This window comes from Nymphalis io, chromosome 18 (assembly GCF_905147045.1).
Source record: "Nymphalis io chromosome 18, ilAglIoxx1.1, whole genome shotgun sequence".
Lineage (NCBI taxonomy): Eukaryota > Metazoa > Arthropoda > Insecta > Lepidoptera > Nymphalidae > Nymphalis > Nymphalis io.
Genome location: NC_065905.1, coordinates 9,993,034 through 10,000,000, shown reverse-complemented (window position 1 = coordinate 10,000,000; position 6,967 = coordinate 9,993,034). Strand labels below are relative to the sequence as shown.

Here is a 6,967-nt window from a genome sequence, read left to right as displayed (position 1 = left end):
TTATTAAAATTCAGAAAATGGTATATAGAGTCAATAAGAATGTCATTGTCAGAAATATTCTGAAGATCCATACTATTCTGGCAGTAACTCCATTTAGCATTTGAAATGTTAAAATCTCCCAATATTAAAAAAATGTCGTCAGGATTATAAATGAGTTCTGACGATACTAATTCAAAAAACTCGCATAATGTTTCATAGTGGTATTTACCATGAGGGAAATAACAACAGTATATATGCACTAATCTAGATGTTGGTAGCAAGTTAATTGATAAGCTAACTTTGATCACTTCAGACGCAGAATTTGTCAAATTTATTTTAGATGAGGAGTGAATATTGAGATGAAATCTTATAGCTATCAGAACTCCGCCACCTAAGCTATTTCCTCGTAAAGTGTAATCACGATCGCTTCTGTATACAGAATACCGTGTGTCGAAGAATTCCGAATCAAATAGAGACTCATTCAGCCAGGTTTCGCTAAGACATATAATATCACAGTCAACATGAATAAGGTTCCTATAAAAAATATTAGTTTTAGATCTGAGTCCACGAACGTTTTGATAAATAATACTAAGATCCCTAGCCATTATTAGCGGAAAAGGCAATTGTGCACAATAAAATATCATTTAAAATATTTGCTAATTGTTCAGCAAATGTACTAGTAACACCTGATAAGTGATTACCGCTCTCTTGCAAATAATATAATTGAATAATGTAGCTGCGAAGTGCCCAATACGCTCTTAGCAATATAAGCATTAAGTATATTATTCTAGAAGCAAGTACAGCGAAATACACTTGGAATAAACATAACAAATAAGGATAATGATACATAAATAAAATGCAGTATAAGAATATTGAATAGCCATACAGAGCCTGCCTTATAACATACAAAATAACAACAAGATATTCTACCGCTAAACAGCAATACTTAGTATTTTAGTTACGGTCTGAAGGGTGAGTGAGTGAGTATATATACAGGAACAATAGATATAACATCATAGTTCCCAAGGCTGGTATTGTATTGGTAGGGGATTGGTGAATATTTCTTATACAGCCAATACGCCAGGTAGCCCGTTTGCCCTTACCTACACTCATTCGTTTCTCATAAAACTGAGTTAGTTTCAAGGCCAAATCATGTTTTACACCGGCCAGTAATTACCGTGCGAAAAGTGGTCATTTACATATATTTAGATCCAATTAGAGATTTCGTACACTTATTTTCGTGTCCGCTAACAAAAAATACACTATGATTTGTATACAAGGTTTTGGACAGTCATGTATGTACTTTATAATAATACTATTTGTGTTTTGCTATCGTATTATTACTGTAATTTTTTTATGTAAATAATTTTGTTTTTAATCTGTGTCGCACTATATGTGTAAGCATAGTCTGTAGATACAGGTTATAATAATAAATTTTATTTATTTATAAGAAAACGTTAATCATATGGATCATAGCTTCACGCATATCATCCCTGACTCTCAACCAACCCTTGGACCTGAGGAAATTACATGTTTTCGAAAATAAATTATAAGGAACAGCGTTCGTTAGCCGATTCTTCGTATTTAATTGTATGAAATTGATTTATAACATCGAAACTCTTTCGGATAATTACATTCAGTCTTTATAGTTCCTATCATTACGAGGTTCGATGAGTTTTTCCTGAATGCTCCTCGGACTACAGCATGGGAAATACTGCCCCATGCCTTCGAGGTGTACATTATCTATTTTGTATATTTTATTTGGGTTTTAACGAAACCTTTGTCATTTTTTTCGAAAGTTACATCTGTTATGCTTATGAAATGACAAATTAGCTGATGTGCCTCCGAAGCATCAACAAAAGTGTATTCGCGGTTAAAATACGAGTAAATAATATAACCATACTTTATGTATATAATATTACCGTAATCTCCAACATTTCCTATTTTAAAAGCTAGAACGCACCTTTTTCCATTTATATTCAACCGCTGGTATATTGGTCTTGACGTATATTTTTTTGTATTTTTCAATTAGTATACTTTTTGTCAGGAAATTAATATAAGATTATTATTATTATTATATAGAAGTATAGTATTGTGAACTAGTACACCGAACGAGTTATATGTTAATTTATAAAAAGAAATTACTAAAGAAAAGCGATGTTGTAATTGCTAATAAGGTCCTCCAGACCGATTTCGGCCACGGCGGCCAATCTCAAGAGAGTAAGCACAGGTGCACTCTCTATTCTCTAGCTCTCATCATCCGATGGGGCAGCAATCTGACACGACCGGAAAGAGTTCAGCCGCAGGACCAACCGTTTTACGTGCTTTCTGAGGCACGGGAGTTCCAACTTCCAGACCTTGGGCTGCTACTAAGAATTTTTTGACAGAAAAATCCAATAACTTTTTTATTGGCCCGACCTGACACATTGAACCCAGGACTGCCGGGTCAGCGGCCTTATATCTATCCACTAGACCAATGAGTAATTGCTAATACCTATATAGTACATATGAAGCACATTCAATAGATCACACATACTTATATATCACAATACTTTAGTAGCTTATAATCCCATAAGTCATTTATACCATTAAAGAAGAAATTTTCGTTGAAACTTACAGTTAATCCCACCATTGTTACGTATGAAATTCGTTGTGACAATCACAGTTATTTTAACCAACTTAAAATATAATTAAGTTATCAATTTAATTGTATGTACATTACGTATGTTCGTTTGTATTTTTTTTTTTTATTATTTTGTTGATTATTTTTGCATTGGATCCGGTTTAGCTCCAAAGTGGTCCTATATACAGTAACAGTAACAGTCTGTTAATGTCCCACTGCTGGGCTAAGGCATCCTCTTCCTTTTTGAGGAGAAGGTCCTATATCAATTGAGTTCGCTGTCTGTTTTAATTTTATTTTTTGCCGAAAAGGTTTAAAGTTTATACTGCGATATTACTTCATAACTACGAGTATTTTTTGTTAACTATCGAACGATGAATTTCACGTTATAAGATCAGTATTGCAACATCAACTGGAAAATTCGTGTCCAATGCGCATTACATTTGTTTCGCAGTTTTTTATCTGTAACAACCAGACGTAATAACTGCTCGGTCTGAATTAAAGTTATTAAATTATTTCGAAATTAATCCGCAGTAATTACCTTCAATTAGAAACACTATCACTTAACATAACGTTCACAAAAAAAAATAAAAAAAATTAATTGGAGTAAAAGATGAAGCTTTGTCATAATTTAATACAATACTTTCAACGTATTATACAAGGTTCTAATTCATCACCATTCAGAGTATTGACTTCGTTTCATTATGTACCGTTATTTCTTTTGATGATGACAATTTCATAAGTCAGTGACATTTACGAGACAAAAGATGACCTCAGTACTATGAAATGAGCCGTTAAATGTTTTTTTCCGTATTATTGAAGTTTATCTTATGAAATTATTATTGAAGCTTAAATCTGTCTTATATAAAAAAATATGTTCATATCTGTTTGAGATTAATAGACTTCGATACCGTTTGTTCAATTATTATCATAATTGTCACATATATGTATTTTTATTCATGAATAGTCTTGGCCTATGTTCAGTCTTTACGGGCATGTCTTTTAATGGATTAAATCCTAAATCCCTGTCTGACTGACAACACAATCTTAACTTAGCGGTTCCTTGCCCCTTGTGTATTATGAAATTGCGGAAACATTTTCCGAAATTAATCTTCCAAGAGAATTTAAATATGGCAACACTTTTGCAGTTAGAAATATGGATATAAAAAATTACGTTTTATTATATTTCAATTGAAAATTGAAAGCAGTCGGCTGTTTCGAGAGATACGAGATGAGATGCCGAATGCCGATGAAAAATACCGTCTTATCCTCGGTTAAATGTTTTACTCACAAACAAATAAAGAAATACTCCTAATAAGAAAGCCCTTATAAGCGCATTTGAAACGTCAGAAGAAAAATTACTAACTGTTCAGAATATTAATAATTCCAAGAAGAATAGACAAAACATCTAGAGATTCTATATTAATATTTTCGTTCGAAAATCTTACTCAATGAATACTGTTGGCATCTTAAATTTGAGTATACTTGGCTTTGTGCAAGCCCATCTGGGTAGGTACCATCCACTCATTAGATATTCTACCGCCAAACAGCATTACTTAATATTGTTGTGTTCCGGTTTGAACAATGAGTGAGTCAGTACATCTTCGTTACGAAGGTTGGTGGCGCGTTGACGATGTGAGGAATGCTTGATATTTCTTAGTATATAATGGCGATGGTGACTATTTACCATAAGGTGGCCCATTTGTTCGTCCTTCTTATTTTATAAAAAAAGTATAATTTTGAGAAATACTTAGATAGAATTATAAGTTTATTCAGATAGTATTATAAATTCGAAAGCGAGTTTGTTGGTTTGTTACGCTTTCACGTATTAGCTACTTAGCCGAACATCATGAAATTTTGCATACACGTTGTATGGGGAACAGAAAATGCCTAAAACCTTGTCACACGCGGACGAAGTTGCGGGTCGTATCTAGTTGTATATCAAAATAAAATTAATGTACGTATTAAATAGATTAAGTACATTTTAAATAAATACAATTTAAGATATATTCATATCTGAAAAATATAATAATAAATATATATTATAAATTTGACTTGAAGCGAAAGGCGAAGAACCGTGAGGTATGTCGCACATTGAAAAAGCTTGTCTTATAGTGGATTAAGATTGCTTGAATAATGAATAATAATCTATAATCGTATAGTCGAGAGTCAATAAACCAAGTTTTATGTACCATTTATTAACTAATGTTCAGCATTTAATGCATTGCTTTTTTAATAACTTTTATTTCGTAAAAATATCAGATACACGCACGCCACTGGTATTATGGCAGAATCCTTCACACGCGTGCCAACGACAACTAGGTACTATATATTGAGCCGGAAGGATACGCGAACTCAAAGAGTCAAGCATTGTTTTTTTACAAAATATTCTTCACGTCTCTTTCATTAATTCTTATAATATTTTATTAAACATATCATACAAAGCCTTATTATTCAAAGACTTGCTTAATTTCACCGGTTTTTTTCAGATCAGAATTTTTCTTCCGAACTGGTGATTTTTTAACTTTGACTAAAATTACGTGTAACGCTTCTACATTGGATAAATTAATTTGAATTTGAATTTATTATATACATTAAAACATAATTGTATTTGATTTTTTAGAAAACATTACGCCTAAGATAAAACAATTTCATAACGTATTTCTACAGTACAATATTTAATAAATAAATAATTCGCACGGATTTACATGAAACGTTTGTATTGAAACAAACATACAATGAAAAATTCAGTTCTTTTTTCCTTCCGGGATGTAAACGGAATAATGTATCAATTTTTTTTTTTACAATCAGATGCAATGGTTTAGGCAAGCATAGAGGACTGACATACAAATATTGATTTTTATTTATATATAAGAGATAGATGTAATTTATGATAAAAGTGAATACTGCTTAAGGTTTTATGTATTTTTTAATAAATAGAGTAAACGTCCGAGTGTTGGGCAACGGAGCTATCTTCAGTTGCTTAGAGCTTATTCCACCACGCGACTTCTATGTGAACACAATAACTAATATCATAATAAAAAATAAGTTCGTTGCACCACTGCATTGATAAAATCCACTGCTATTATTATTTTAAATTCTCATAAAAAAACCATCACCGCAAAAATATAAACAAAGAACATACCACTTCGGACGTCACGAGAGAACTGCGCGGGCGCACGTCACAGCACGACTGTCAATGAGTCAGTGAGTAACGTAGTGTTGACTTCCATGTCGCCTTGACCTTAGCGAATGTTTGGGATTGTCTGATCGACTCTGAGGTCATAACAGTCAGATTTTGGAAATCCAATGTTATGTCATGTCGTCTATTGAAACTTAACTTATTGTCACAATGTGATATAAATTATCTCGACATAAATAAAACATAAATAGTAATTAGTATTACATATTATTTGAAACATTATTTAAAATATATTTAAAAGGAAACATGCTTATATAATTAATATAAAAAAGTAAATAAAAATACAAAGTTACATCAAAGGTCTTGTACATATTTACATATATCACAATGGTATAAGATATATCCCTATAAAACATATTTCGGGCTTAATAAGTTTGATAATAATTGAGATTAGGCCTTACTTTATGAGTTAAGTTGTCTATAAATTACATCATCATTATACTTAAAATATAACATTTACCATTTCAAAAAATATTACTCCCAGTTCTTCATTGACGGCGAAAGTCAGTCCTTGAGTCACAAAAATGTACACTAATTTAAAAACTTCTTACTAAACAACAACGCATTGTTTTCTACTGTTCATTATATATTTTGAAAGTCAAAAATTAACGTCTTTCAATGTAACATAATCTAGTGTTATGGTTTTACAATACGACCTTATTTCGAATACTTAAAAGTCACTTTAATATTCCCACATAGCAATTATTGTACATGATAGTTCTAAGCTTTTGACATGAGATTTGATTATGAAGAAGAAGGAACTCTGTTGTAACTTTTTATTTATAAATCACTCTCCAAAAAATATAATATTTTATCAATTCTTACATGTATAGTTAAATATAAACAGACAGCAATTCTTGGTATTATTGTGTTCCAGTTTGAAGGGTGAGCGTAACAAAGGACATAACTTCTTAGTTCTCAGGGTTGGTTAGTTGGTGCATTGACGATGTAAGGGATGACCAGCTGCCCTCAGGTAGCGCATATACCGGTCCCTCTTACTAATTTGAAATAAAACAAATATATATATAATGACATTAAAATGAGCTAAAGAAAGTAACTATTTGTATTGAATTTCTTGGCTCTTTTTTGTCTTTATTGTTTGGCAGATGGAGGCTGGCTGCTTGGCATTTTTGAATACTTGCAAAAGCTTAATTGTGCAACGTGTG

The 6,967-nt window shown here is 31.8% G+C and overlaps 1 protein-coding gene across 1 annotated transcript in view; it reads right to left on the bottom strand.

The window, feature by feature from the left end:
* LOC126775460 (uncharacterized) overlaps window positions 1-5,795 on the bottom strand; it is a 27,692-nt gene extending 21,897 nt beyond the window's left edge. The window contains exon 1 of the mRNA XM_050497429.1: window positions 5,745-5,795. The gene's annotated coding sequence lies outside the window, so the exon portion shown is untranslated. The remainder of the gene's footprint in view (window positions 1-5,744) is intronic.
* Between the last annotated feature and the right edge of the window lie 1,172 nt (window positions 5,796-6,967).